The sequence below is a fragment of the Balaenoptera acutorostrata genome, chromosome 7 (assembly GCF_949987535.1).
Source record: "Balaenoptera acutorostrata chromosome 7, mBalAcu1.1, whole genome shotgun sequence".
NCBI lineage: Eukaryota > Metazoa > Chordata > Mammalia > Artiodactyla > Balaenopteridae > Balaenoptera > Balaenoptera acutorostrata.
In genome coordinates this window covers 19,802,931-19,817,925 of record NC_080070.1, presented here as the reverse complement: position 1 = coordinate 19,817,925, position 14,995 = coordinate 19,802,931, and the positions used below count along the sequence as shown (strand labels likewise).

Below are 14,995 nucleotides of genomic sequence, written 5' to 3'. Positions count from 1 at the left end.
CAGATGGAGAACCTGAAGCAAAACAGTGTGAACTATGCTTAGCCAGTGACAGAGCTAGGGTATCGATCTCGGAGCCACGTTACTTTTCATTAAACTAGAAAGACATTTTACTCTGCTTCTCTAACTTTGTTCTTCTCAAATTCTGTCCTTCTCACTCTTCAGCACCCCTCATTGTGCAGCATGAGTCTGTCCATCTGTGATTTCCACTTCCTCATATGACAGATTTTTTAGCAATCATTCATCTGTAGTGCTTTATTTCCTTCTAAAAAGTCTGTTTTGGACATGTGTTCTAATTTCTGGATTAGAAAGTCCTTTATTTCTCTTTCTTATCATTTAAGTTGCTTCCTTACCTAATAAAAGAAGTATAACGACATTTTAACAAACTTGAAATATCAGAATTGCTTAAGTTCAAAGCATGTTTTTTTCTATTTATTTATTTATTTACATCTTTATTGGAGTATAATTGCTTTACAATGGTGTGTTAGTTTCTGCTTTCTAACAAAGAGAATCAGCTATACGTATACATATATCCCCATATCCCCTCCCTCTTGTGTCTCCCTCCAACCCTCCCTATCCCACCCCTCTAGGTGGTCACAAAGCACTGAGCTCATCTCCCTGTGCTATGCAGCTGCTTCCCACTAGCTATCTGTTTTATATTTGGTAGTGTATATATGTCAGTGCTACTCTCTCACTTCATCCCAGCTTACCCTTCCCCCCTCCCCGTGTCCTCAGGTCCATTCTCTACATCTGCATCTTTATTCCTGTCCTGCCCGTAGGTTCATCAGAACCTTTATTTTTTTTTTCAGATTCCATATATATGTGTTAGCATACGGTATTTGTTTTTCTGACTTACTTCACTCTGTATGACAGACTCTAGGTCCATCCACCTCACTACAAATAACTCAATTTCGTTTCGTTTTATAACTGAGTAATATTCCATTGAATATATGTGCCACATCTTCTTTATCCATTCATCTGTTGATGGACACTTAGGTTGCTTCCATGTCCTGGCTATTGTAAATAGAGCTGCAATGAACATTGTGGTACATGACTCTCTTGGAATTGTGGTTTTCTCAGGGTATATGCCCAGTAGTGGGATTGCTGGGTCGTATGGTAGTTCTGTTTTTAGTTTTTGAAGGAACCTGCAAACTGTTTTCCATAGTGGCTGTGTCAATTTACATTCCCACCAACAGTGCAAGAGGGTTCCCTTTTCTCCACACCCTCTCCAGCATTTATTGTTTATAGATATTTTGATGATGGCCATTCTGACTGGTGTGAGGTGATACCTCACTGTAGTTTTGATTTGCATTTCTCTAATGATTAGTGATGTTGAGCATCCTTTCATGTTTGTTGGCAACCTGTATATCTCTTTGGAGAAATGTCTATTTAGGTCTTCTACCCATCAAAGCATGTTTGAAAGTATACTGTGGTAGGATGTGCAGAGGGAGTATTATTCATGTGTCTTTATGTTTAAATAAAGCAAATCTTAGATGAACACTGCAAATGCAAAAATTTACAGATCTTCACTCTCTGTATTAGGGAACTTCTTGTGATTCTGTGTGTTATGGGTTTTTTGAATTGCAGAGAATAAGGAAGGACTGGAAGTGTATTCCTTACAAAAGTAAATTTGGCTTTCCTCTGTTTTTGCCTTTGACCTCTGACTGTTCTGTCGTGTTCCCCGGTTTTGCCAGCTGCTGCACCCTCCATCCATCTTCTCCGGTAGGCGTCCCTTACTGAGGAGGCAAAAAGGCACATGGTCAATTAGCTCGAGAGTCACAATGGTTACAGGTATAGACAAGGATTCATAAATCATGTGTTCTATTGAATTTATCCAATAGTTAATTTCTATTGGATAAATAAAATATTTATCTAGTTTAGTTTACTAGATCAGTGAAGCACTATCTCATGGAGCCATCAGGAAAGATATTCATTCATTCGGTAAATATTTATGGATCACCTTGATTTAACAAATAACACAGTGCCAGCTATGTGCTGGGCCCTGGGGACATGAATAAACAAGACCCAACCTCTGCCTGCAGGGGATTTATAAGTCATGGAAGAGACAGGCATGAAAGTAATTACACCATATTGTGATTCAGCAACATACTATGGGAATATATAAAGTACACATTTTAAAGGAGAATATAAATATCAGAAAAGGCTTTCTGGAGAAGGTGGCAGCTGATCTGGATCTTAAATGATTAAATAGTAATTCACCAGACAGAAGGGCATTTTATGGAGGAAAAACCAAGAAGGGATGGGGAGGGGAGGAGAAAAGGCTATGATGTGAAAGAAAATATGGTGAGTTCAGGGTAATTCAAATACTCCATAGGGCTGGAACATGAGGTTCACAGTAGGGGAGCAACAACCATGAAACTAGAGATGGGGCAAAGGTCAGCTGGGATTTTATTTGGAAGACAATGTCAAGATATTGAAAGATTTTATTTTATTTATTTATTTTTTAATATTTATTTATTTATTCGGCTGCACAGGGTCTTAGCTGCTGCGTGCAGGATCTTCGTTGTAGCATGAGGGATCTTTTAGTTGCGGCATGTGAACTCTTAGTTACGGCATGTGGGATCTAGTTCCCTGACCAGGGATCGAACCCGGGCCCCCTGCACTGGGAGTGCAGAGTCTTAGCCCCTGGACCACCAGGGAAATCCCAAGATATTGAAAGATTTTAGACATAGAGAGATGGTCAGATGGGGTTTTGGAGTGATTTCTTCAGTAAGACTACAGAGGAATAATTCTTGAGGCAAAGAGATTAGTTAGAAACCTGCTACATTAATATGGGTGATAGGACTTCCCTGGTGGTGCAATAATTAGGAATCTGCCTGCCAGTGCAGGGGACACGGGTTCGAGCCCTGGTCCGGTAAGATCCCACATGCCGCGGAGCAACTAAGCCCGTGCGCCACGACTACCGAGCCTGCGCTCTAGAGCCCGTGAACCATATCCACTGAGCCCGCCTGCTGCAACTGCTGAAGCCCGCGCGCCTGGAGCCCGTGCTCTGCAGTGGGAGAGGCGGCCGCAATGAGAGGCCTGCACACCGCAGCGAAGAGTGGCCCCCGCTTGCCGCAGCTAGAGAAAGCCCGCGCACAGCAGCGAAGGCCCAAAGCAGCCAAAAATAAATAAATAAATTTAAAGAAAAAATACTAGATTAAAAAAAAAACAAAACGGGTGATGGTGAAAACCTGAACCACGATGGAGACAGGGAGGTTGGATTTAGAGATTACGATCAGCAGGCCTTCCTAGTTGGATACAGGAAAGAGAAAGTGCAGGAGAAAGAGGCATCCGAGGCCTTTCCAGGTTCCTTGTCTATACAACTGGGTGAACTATGGCTGTGCTAAGCTTTGTGCCAGGATATGGAATTAGCTCTGCCAGACGGGGCCAGAAGTTAAAGTGAAACTCTACCTGCACATCATGCATGTGTAGTACAGCTTACATCTAAATACAAGCAACTGAAGAAGAATATCCAGATGATTTAGTTGAACTAGAACTTTATTGTATAAAATTCTCCTTAGGATATATACTCAATTGACTGATTCATAGAAATTTCTTTCATTGTAGAGATAATTGTATTAGTAGTAATTGATCTGTAATACACAAATTTAGTCTTAGATGGTGATGATGATCATTGTTATTAGATGATTATTATTATTATTTTCCTAGCAGACCTGCTAGATGTTGCAAAATGGACTCTTTCCAATATCATTTTTTTTCATGCCCTGTGTTTGCCCCATGTTGGGAGATAAGAGTGAAATAGGGTTAACATGTAGAATTATAAGCATGTTAAGATAATTGTAAGATAAATAACCTAGAAGGGTTCAGAGGTAATTCCCACACTGGGCAATAAATTTCTGAATACCCCTAAAGTAACTCAACTTAGTATTGTTGGTATCACAACAATGGTTCTTGTGAATGGCTTAATGAAGGAAGAGGTTAACACTACCAACTAAAATTAAAATGTGGGATCCTGTATAAGTTTCATTGGGGATTGACTCTACTACTGATTTTGCAATTACTTATAAGCATCTTTGCTGTATGTCCTGTGCTTTCATGTAAAATAATGGCACAATACAAAATGGACCATTTGTGGTGCCCAAGGAAATTAAAACCCTGTAGAAATTCTTCTACATCTATTTTGAGTTCTGTATCTCATATGGAAGAAATCACAATTGTTTAGCAACCATCCTTGCTAATAGGTAACATGAGAGAAATATTTTATGGAAATTCACCTCTCTGAGGAGAGGTTAGAAATAACATTCAGTTGAAGAGTGAAAGAAACATAAAAAGAAGCAGCAAGTAATATTGTTATAAAAGTATACTACAGACCACTCAGTGAGATACAGACTATGGATGATGCTTTCTTGATATAATTATGACATTGATATGCTGGTAGTCGTGATGGGAGGTTTCAATTAGCTTGATGTTTTCAGAAGTCTAATTCAACTAAAATAGACTGAGATGTAAGTTCTCGACTTGTCTTTTAAATGATTTTCCTTCTCAAGAGGGAAAAATATGGAGACTAAATATTCTGTACTTAATTCTGACCAAAAAGAAGAAAATTTAAACAGTAAAAATTATAATAGTCTTTGGAGAATGTTACCAAATCAGAGTTCACACAGCGAAGAAAGTGAAATACGTTTTCAGAGATTTGGAAAAAAAAATATAGATGTGATCCAATGGTTAGAACCTATCAAAGGGAATATAAATATAGTTCATGATTGAGGGGTGGGAGATTATACAATGTAAAATTTGAACCATATAATGCTAAGTAATTTCAACAAAAGATAATATCAAACACACTCTGTGCAAAGGTGTATTTTTAAAATACACACACACACACACACACACACTTAATCCTCACAATAACCCATGAAGTAGATACCATAGTTATTCCCATTTTTTACGCACCGGGAAACTGAGGCACAGAGGTGAAATTACTTACCCAAGGACACATAACTATTAAGTTATCAAGTGGTGGACCAGAATTTGAACTTCCTCAGTATGCCTCCACAGTCTGTACTTTTTTTTTTTTTTTTTTTTAATTTATTTTTGGTTGTGTTGGGTCTTCGTTTCTGTGCCAGGGCTTTCTCTAGTTGCGGCGAGCGGGGGCCACTCTTCATCGCGATGCGTGGGCCTCTCACTATCGCGACCTCTCTTGTTGCGGAGCACAGGCTCCAGACGCGCAGGCTCAGTAGTTGTGGCTCACGGGTCCAGCTGCTCCGCGGCATGTGGGATCTTCCCAGACCAGGGCTCGAACCCGTGTCCCCTGCATTGGCAGGCGGACTCTCAACCACTGCGCCACCAGGGAAGCCCAACACAGTCTGTACTTTTAACCACCACACTGTTGTACAGCATCCAGAGAGCTCTCTGATTAGCTCACATAGAAGAACCATAGATGAGTGCATAGCAGGCACACGAAATGTAAGGTGAGCCTTTAGGCAAAAAGTCAGGGAGGCAAAACCCAGAATGACTCACTGGTCATTAGAGATGCTGAGGATGTTTAGGCACAGAAAACAGGACATGAATAGTCCCACAATTAGTAAAGTAGTGAAGGTCATTAATAGAAAGCACAGCTACTCTATTTCTCTTTTGTTTCTGTCTTACTTAGGGGACTATTCTTCCAACGAAAGGGTAGGACAACTCGTGGTAAGAAACAGTTGTGAGGAAAGCATCAGGTGGCATCTGTATTCCAAAGTGGAGTTCAAATATATTATCTTAGGGTGTTTAAGGAAACTTGCTGAATTTGAGGAAATGTGGAGCATGTAAAATATGACAGAACACCAGATTACAGCAGATATGCCTATTCTTAAAACAGTGAAAGCTGAAGAAATTCTAGAAACTATAGACAAAAGTTTGACAATGATCCCTAGAACTGATATGATTGTTAGCACCTAGAAAAGAATGTGATGGCTGACAGGAGCCAACATGGGTCCACAGGAGGCAAAGAAAAGCATCATAGCTGCCCAAGAGCCACCAAAAGAGACTGGACAGGATTTATAATGGAGAGAATAGGGCACTGTGCATATATTTGTCTAGTTAGTGAGCAGAGACAAGTCTAGCCACAATCTCAAATCTGTATGTTTAATTTCCAAATAGATGTGAATATGTTTTTCAACTTAGCTCTTATGTTTTATCAAACCAAAATTTACCAAAATCAGCTTGTTGTTTTTCTGTAAATGAAATTCTATTAGTCAATCCAACAGAGGAAGATGTAAAAATTTAAGAATGTTATTCACTTTTTAAAAGTGAGTGTTCTGATGAATAGCCTAAGAACAAAGAGATCTAAGCCTTTATGCGTCAATACCTAGATGGTTCCTTCTGAACCTCAGGCCTTTAACCTGGTTGCCAAAGGGCCGGTGATCCAAACCATGGATCCCAGAAGTTGCTACATACTAAGTGTTCTCACGGTCATGGAATATTTTAGAAGATACCTCAGTATGAAGCCGAAGCTTTTATATAGTCATTGAAAGCAGCTCCAAACTGAGTGACTTCGCTAAGATAAAAAGTCTAGGGACTTCCCTGGTGGCGCAGTGATTAAGAAGCCGCCTACCAATGCAGGGGACATGGGTTCGATCCCTGGTCTGGGAAGATCCCACATGCCGTGGAGCAGCTAAGCCTGTGTGCCACAACCACTGAAGCCCGGGCGCCTAGGGTCCGTGCTCCGCAACAAGAGAAGCCACCGCAATGAGAAGCCTGCGCACCACATCGAGGAGTAGACCCCGCTCGCTGCAACTAGAGAAAGCCCGCGTGCAGCAACGAAGACCCAACGCAGCCAAAAATAAATAAATAAAAGAAAATAAAGAAGTCTACTTTGTTGAGCCTATATCTTTAATCTGTGATTTCTTTAGAAAACTGCAGAAAACCCCATGGCACAGTTTTCTGAAAAATTAGACAGCAAGATGGTTCTGTGAAACATTTCCTGAAGGGAAGATTGAATCTACTTTGCAAGGGAATCTTGGCATGCATTAGTCAGAATGAGAGCAATTTATAATTTGTTCAGTACTCAGTAAGTACCAAAAAAATTATCCTACAGTTCGTGTAACTAAAATGATAAAGAGAAAGCAAGTCGTTTGTTTCCAGGTAAATATTATTTTTATTACTTATATAACTCTTCCTGCCACTCATCCCCATTCTATAGGAGTTGTCCCATAATTTAAATGTTTGGCTGGCACTCGGAGGTTGCAGTACAGTGGGACGTTGTCTGCTTGTGACCAGATCCTTCCTCTTCAAGGGCAGTGGTTTGCAAACAGCTCTTTTAGCAGCAGACTTGTCCTGCCAAATCTTAATGGGTAACGAATGAAAGAGGAGGCGGAGGAGGGCAAAACCGAGAGAATGGAGATTGGGAGATTAGGAACACTATGGAGCACATCCTGAAAATCCTTGCCTCAGGGGTTATGACATGCCATTGAAGGGTGGCCCAGGGATTCTTGGTGACCCTTCATCCCACTCCTTTCTGCTCCAAATGTGCTCTGAGATCTGAGTTGCCATAGCTCAGGTTATGAGCAGGAGGTTATATTTATTCATCAGTGCTCAGTCAGGAAAACAGAAGCCATTTTAGGGATTTCAAGCAAGAGGGAATTGAATACAAGGAATTAGATGTTTTAAAAATTGCTAAAAGGGCTTAGAAAATAGTTGGAAGGAAGCAAAGAGCAAGGAAAACTAGCGGCTGGCTTGCGGGGAAATGAAGAAATACAGGAACTGCGCCAGTAGTTTCACCTGCCTGCAGTCAGGAAGCAGCTGTTGCAGGAGCTCTCCTGGAAGCTGCCGCAAGCCTCTTATTTGCCATCTGCTTGAGCGTCTTTCTCCCACTGCAAGAGGAGAATGATGCCCTCCCTTTCTTTTCGCCTTCCACGTCTTTCGGGAGTGCCTCTCACTGGCAGAATCTAAACTCCAAACCCTACTGGCAAGAAGTTGGAAAATGTCATTCCTGTGCTTCCAGGAAAGGGGCTGGGGACGATGCCAAGATGACAGCAGACAAGGGCACAGAGTATTTGCCCATCTCACTTTCTATAGTAAATTTAATCTAGGGTGATATCAAAGGGAAAGCGAATAAAATAACAAGTCCCAAGAAAGCGAATAAAATAACAAGTCTCCTATGGTGGTAAATATAGAAACCATCTTTCCAAAATGAGCCTGATTCAGCTGTTTTAGCCTTAATAGAAGACCTGACTTGTCAGTGTCTTTATGTGCATATTGAAATAATTTATAACGCAATTTCAGTCTCTTCAAGTGAAATCGCAATTTCTATCATTTCAGGTCTAAATTTCAGAGTCTATATGGATTCATCATCATTACTCCCTTACTTCTACCACATGGACACATACTCATGTGTATTTCTTTTCTCTCCTCATAGTGCCTTTGGCAGGAGGGAAAATAAACTGTGACCATGAAATAAATGCTAATTCAAAATATAAATATAAATATTACCTTTCTGGCCCTATGTGAGTAAGGAAGACCTGATCTCGCAAAAACACAATTTCAAAGCTTTTTTGAATATCCTTTTGAACTCCTAAGATAACACCCAAGTTCACTTTGCTAAAGAATCAAGTACTGGGGACATCCTTTTCTTGAAAAGAGAGATCCTTGTCATTCCTCCCTCAAAATAAGGTGAGAAAGACTACGTGATCTCCTCCCAAGCTGCTTTTGAGTGTCATTCCTTGCTTTCCCACCAAACTACCACCTGCTCATGCCTGCCTGAAATGCCCTCTTTTACTGGATTTGCAGTCCTGAAGAAAATCATTCTCCCCCTTTTGTGGATGAAAAGAGCAAATTTAAGCCTGCCACCCTGAATCCTTTTTTTCCTCCTGCATGTCTCCACTGATTTGAACATTGAGAGAATTCTGTAGTGTTCTCAGACCTTTGCAGTTCCTTATTTTAAGGTCAAAATGTCATGAGTTTATACAGTTTGAATGTCTTAATATCTCAACATGTCATTTCCTTTCTGTCCGTTAGCCACGGGAACTAAGCCCACAGCTGTCTGGTTTTTTGCAAGGTGTTTTGATGAGTAAGGAGATGAGTCTAGGAGTTTCACTCTTCCAGAGTTCCCACTAGGAGATCCAACAATAATAGCGTAGATTTACTGAGCCCTTACTATGTACTAAACATTGTTCTGAAAGCTTTATGTTTTTTATATCATTGAATCCTCACAAAGACCTTTGGAGGCTGAAACAATAACTGCTCCAATTCAAAGTTTTCACAGTTTGCCCAAGGTTATTCAGTTGAGTTGAGTCAAGTGGTTGAGTCAGAATTTAACCACTACTTTCTGAGCCTAAACATAGGTAGTTAACCCCAAAGAAGTGTTGTGGTAGGTAGAAAAATCAGGTTCATAATTAATATGAGAACCATATTCTTTTACTTCAGGAAATAAAATTATTTAGATTTTCAGGCAATATCCTGAAATTATATAATCACCTGATAGATAAATGATTGCTTCTCTATGTAGCTTACCCTTAACTGGTGTAAAAACAGATGATTAATCTTTTGGTTTTTAGAAAGTTGATTCTGGAAGCATCTCTGTGAACTGTTAATTATCCTAGGGATTATATGGCAAGACCAGAATGGATGTGTGAACAGTATTCATGTGTTACTAATGTATAAAGACAGAAATATGGCTGTATATTATGAACCTTCACAAGGCATTAGTCAATAGGTGTGTGGCACCCATTCGTCAATTTAGCCCGCACAGGGAATATCTGACCCAAGAGAAATTAAAGGGGAGCTACTTAACTGTTACTTTTACTGCGTCCTGGAGAAGTGGCCACGCTTGTCCTCTGGGAGTAGAAATTCTCTTAGCAAGATTTACATCTGCAAACCCTGCACTGTGTGTTAGCAAGTTAATTCTCTCCATATTTCTTACTTCCAGCCTGCTTCAAAGGGAGCTGTCACCAACTACACAGCTAGTCTCGGTGATCGTCTGTGTGCTTGGTGGCCGGGTCAACTCTTTCTTGCAGTTAAGTCAGTTGTCCGTGTGTTGTCCACATAGCAATAGGATCAGAGTGACCAGTGCTTCTAGAATTCTACCTATTTTTCTCTGCAGTAATAGTAGCTCATCAGGTTTTGCCATTAAATGCATAAAGCTAGTATAATCGTTCCTTTACCTGAAGCTATAGATAAAGGAGAAGAATACTGGGTTTTTGTCAGTTTTTTCATTCAACACATCTTTATTGAATATATAATAGTAGTAGTAATAGTAATTGCCATATATTAAGCCCTTGTGTGCCAAATGCTATTCTAAGTGTTTATGTATTTTCTCATTTAATATTCAGAATCCCATGAGGTAGGTATGAGGATTCTCCTTTTACAAGTGGAGAATCTGTGATGGAGAAGTTCACCCAAATGGTATATGAGAAAGTCAGAATTTGAACTCAGGTCTGTCTCCAAAGGGTACCATCTTCATTGTACCATTCTTCAAGTTCATTGAACTTGATTCTTGACTGCTGGTTCCAGAAACTGCTTTATATGCTGGGGCTACAAAGATAAAAGTGAGGTTGTACTTGCTGTCAGTCAAGAAGGTAATGTTTATTTCGCAACTTGGCCCAAATTTATGAATGATGCAGCTGCCTGAGCAGGAAACTCGTGAAAAAAGGCAAAGAAAAAATTAAAATGAAGAGAGATGGCATGCAGGGTTTTCATTTTAACTCCTTTAGTTCTGTCTTTATTCGTGGCACTATTTTGCTGTCATATTGGGTTACATGCTTTATTTCTGTTTGGTTCAGTTTTACCATTTGTAAATGGACCTAATGTTTCTAATTAACCCAGTGAATAAGCCATCCCCTAAGGCTCTTTGGAAGTTTTACAAATGCAAAGCTGGAAGGATCCTGTTTGAACACATGGATAAACGTTATCTCTTTGCTGTATAATATTTTTGCCTCTAAAATTCTGTTAAAACTTAAATCTGTGTCTTTTTTTCACCAAAATATCTGGTTAAGTATTATTAACAGCTCTTTGATGCAGGGTTTTACAGGAATACAAAAGGCTTACAAAGTCCATGGAAATCTATGATAGCTCTACAGTAGTGTCTTTCAACAGAAGGACAGGAGCTATTCATTAACGTTTCCCCCCATTTCTCTTTCATAGCTGGCAGGACCTGAATTGGCCATACCACATGCCTTTTTAGTAGATGATTAGGTTTTTACCAAGCCTCAGGGAGGATTATTTGGAATAAAAGAAAAATCAATCTTAATGTTTCCCCCCAGGACTGAAAGAGACTGAGGTCTGTTCTGTCATTCCCAAGGTGTAAAAACCATGTGTGTGTGCCGTTTGCACTGCATGGAGATAGGAGTCTAATGCTAAATGTAATGGAGGACCAGGGCCTGCTCAAGCTTGTGACCATCAAGCACTGTTTCGTGAGTAACTGGATGTGATTTTCCCACTGTGGAACTGTGCGGTGTGTAGTATAAACTGTTGGCTCAGAATTGGCCTCTTCTCCTGTGGTAGCCTAAGGAAACAGCTATCCTTTTTTACCTTGGTTCTTATTTTTGATTTGTTCCTCACAGTGGGCCTTATACAAATCTCCTTTGCTTTCCCTATATAGGTCAGTATTTGGCATAATTCTGCAGTTTCAAACACTCAGAGGCTTTCTGGAGCTTCAGTTTCTTACCCTGAAATAGAATAATGTCACAGGCTACTAAACTATTTGGGAAACATAGGTTAACAGCATTGTGAAGATATAATGGGAAAAAAATTTATGAAATTCTTTGGTTTGTTCTTAACTTGAAGATTAAATTCAATAGGCATGATTGCTGAGTGTAAAGAAGAGCTATAGACTATGAGAGATGCCAGGAAGAATAAGTTATTGCCTTTGTTGTCATGGATCTCACAATCTACTAGGGATTCTATAGGCAAATACAGTGCAAGATGAAAGTGGTGAGGCCAGAAGAGGGGGGCAGAGAATTACTAGAGTTCAGGGGACGGTCCCTAGCTTTGTGGCAGGTGCTGTGTTAGGGACCACATTCCCCATTTGGTCCTCACAGCAACTCTCCAAGTTGTAGAGATGAGGAAAACGAGGCTCGGGGTTATTAAGAAATGTGTTCTAGAGGTGATTAAAAAGTGGAAAAATAAATTTTACTCCTTTGGGAAACAATAGAAAAGAATATGGTTTCACAGAGATGAAAATTACTCTTAAGCATCATCCATAAAATTAAGTGCAAGTTATTTTTTTTTAATTGAAGTATAGTTGATTTACAATGTTGTGTTACTTTCTGTTGTACAGCAAAGTGATTCATATGTATATATATATTCTTTTTCAGATTCTTTTCCATTATAGGTTATTACAAGATATTGACTATAGTTCCCTGTGCTATACAGTAGGACCTTGTTGTTTACCTATTTTATATATAATAGTGTGTATCTGTTAATCCAAAACTCCTAATTTATCCCTCCCCCCTTTCCCCTTTGGTAACCATAAGTTTGTTTTAAGTGTCTGTGAGTCTATTTCTGTTTTGTAAATAACTTCATTTGTATAATTTTTTTAGATCCCACATATAAGTCATATCATATGATATTTATCTTTGTCTGTCTGACTTACTTCACTTAGTATGATAATCTCTAGGTCCATCCATGTTGCTGCAAATGGCAAAAGTGCAATTTCTTTGTAAAAGCTGGTCTTCGGGTTCTTTTGGTGTAGGTTTTGTCTTGTTTTTGTTTTTGCCTTATAATAATACATTCCCAAATAAATGTTATTGAAAATCTGGGATATTGGGCTGGGCAGTGAGTGGGACAGGCATATTTTTTCAGCCCCAAAGAGTTACTATCTATAGTTAGGAGACTATAGGACATTTCAGAGGAGAGAGAGGGGAGTGAGAGGGAGAGGTTCCAAAGAACACTAAGAATTTATATTGCCCATCATCTTATGATTAATAGTGAGAAAAGATGTAACATGTTTACATGTTACAGTTTTTAAAAATCTCTTTTATTTGCCCTTCTTCCTCTATAAGGGTGGACAAAAAAGAGCTCCCTTCCAGAAGCAGCAGTGAAAAGGCTTAGCATTCTTGTTGCATGGCTGTGAGATACAAAAGGATTCGTTGGTTGGATACGATATTTCGTAGAGCCGGCTGTATTTCCAGAGCTGGTTATACACATGTGTATGCGTGTACATACAGGTTCTAATCTGAATAATGCACAATATGTCCCCATACTTTACAATCATAATTTTATAGGTCAAGGAGCAATTTGAGTCAGTATTTTGGTTTTCAAAATCAATTGACTTTGCTAGTTTAAACCCCAAATTTCTAAAGTAATCGGGACTGAAAAGAGGTAGTTACTGTTTGGGGACAGAAGAACCATTGCTTCTGAAATAGGAAGCAAAATGGAGAGAACCTACCAAACATGTTTCTTAGATAAGGCCCATACTTATGTAGAAAAGAACTTAAAACTAGGTTCTAAATTGTTAGGAGAGTGGGAAAGAGTGACTATATGACTTGATAATAGGGGCTAAAGCTAGGACTGTTGGCAAAGAGTAGCTAGGTGTTAAAAATGTGTTTCAGGAAAGAGAAAGAGTGATCAGAAGAGTCACCATGAAATTTTAGCTTGGAGTAATTGGCTTAGTTAAGGAGGAAGAACATCTCTATCATAAGAAAATTCAAATTAGATGCTAATAAGACAGTAGATACTTTAGCATGTGAAGATCACCTATCCATACCAGAAGCCAGTAGGTTTCATAAATAGATAAATAATTTATTTAAGAATACTTATAGTGCTCGCTTCGACAGCACATATACTAAAATTGGAACGATACAGAGAAGATTAGCATGGCCCCTGCGCAAAGATGATGCGCAAATTCATGAAGCGTTCTATATTTTTAAGCAAGAGAAAAAAAAAAGAATACTTATAAGTGCCTACTGTGTACAGAGCACTGGGGTGGAGGAAGGTTAGCATACATATGCTGCAAATAATTTAAGGGAATGAATAAAAAGTAGGGATAGTGGCGCAGAGAAGTTAAGAAGGCTGAGGATAGAGCTAGCCGGCATTAGAGTTCCAACTTGGAACTGTGGTATTATAGTGTAGGACACTTTTAAATCCTACCCTAGTGTTGGCCTTGATAGTAGCATATCCCATAGGTATTTAAGGAGACAAAAGAGGTTAGATGGGGGTCTCCTGTCACAGCCCCCATTGACTCTGTAAGCCCCAGGAGTTCTTAGTGTCACAGGCTAATCAGCATCCTTAATTTTATTTTTTTATAATGTGCGCCAGATTACAGCATCAAAGGATCTCAAAATTATGTCCAAAATCTAATAATACATTGCTCTAGGAGTTAGGAAGGTCCTATTACCACAATTTTCTAAATAGGAAAACTGAAGATTGAAAACTAAATAATTTTATCCCAGGTTCAAGCAGAGATCATTATGTGGTATCTGTACAAATAGGAAGAGGAGTCAGAAATAACGATTATACCAAAATTTGATCTTCTAAACTGTTTTCCAGTGAGAAAATCTCATGAGATCATTCTTCATTGTCTTTTCCCATCTTCTAAAAAGTTTGAATTCACAGATTTAACCTTACTTTTCCTGCTTTGACCATCTTCCTCTTTTCAATTTATCACTTTCATGACAGCTGATACTAGTCGAAGCTAATATTGCAACAATTTTAGATAATATTGCAGATGCACAAGGACATCCTCCTATGAATCAATTAAAGAAGTCACAGTTAGTTGCCATTGAAAGTGTAGCAGCTGCATCCTTGAAAACAGATGCTCTTCTGGGTCTGAATGAGTTCAATTTTGACTAATTTTAAGACCTAAACAGATTTCAGTCTGCTTAATATTAGGATGTGGAACCACTTGAGACATCCTAATGTCCTAGGCTGATTGCTTCTCCGTGACAGTTAGTATATGGCTTTCCTTGAGAGATGCTGAGTATTCAATATGCCAGGGATTTTATTTCAATAGAAGAGAGAGACCCCCAAGTCTTGGCTTCAGGAAGGTGGACTCATGAAATCAAGTTGACTTCTAAAGGCAATACAATTTATAGAAAACGTACTTAGGCTGTAGGGA

At 39.3% G+C, this 14,995-nt stretch overlaps 1 protein-coding gene and 1 non-coding gene across 2 annotated transcripts in view; both read left to right on the top strand.

Moving 5' to 3' along the window:
* The window catches only part of EXOC4 (exocyst complex component 4), an 824,798-nt gene that overhangs the window by 727,909 nt on the left and 81,894 nt on the right, over positions 1-14,995 (top strand). The gene's annotated exons all lie outside the window — the stretch shown is intronic.
* Positions 13,700-13,806, top strand: LOC114237052 (U6 spliceosomal RNA). Its single transcript, XR_003622849.1, has one exon. It is a non-coding gene; the product is annotated as a U6 spliceosomal RNA (small nuclear RNA).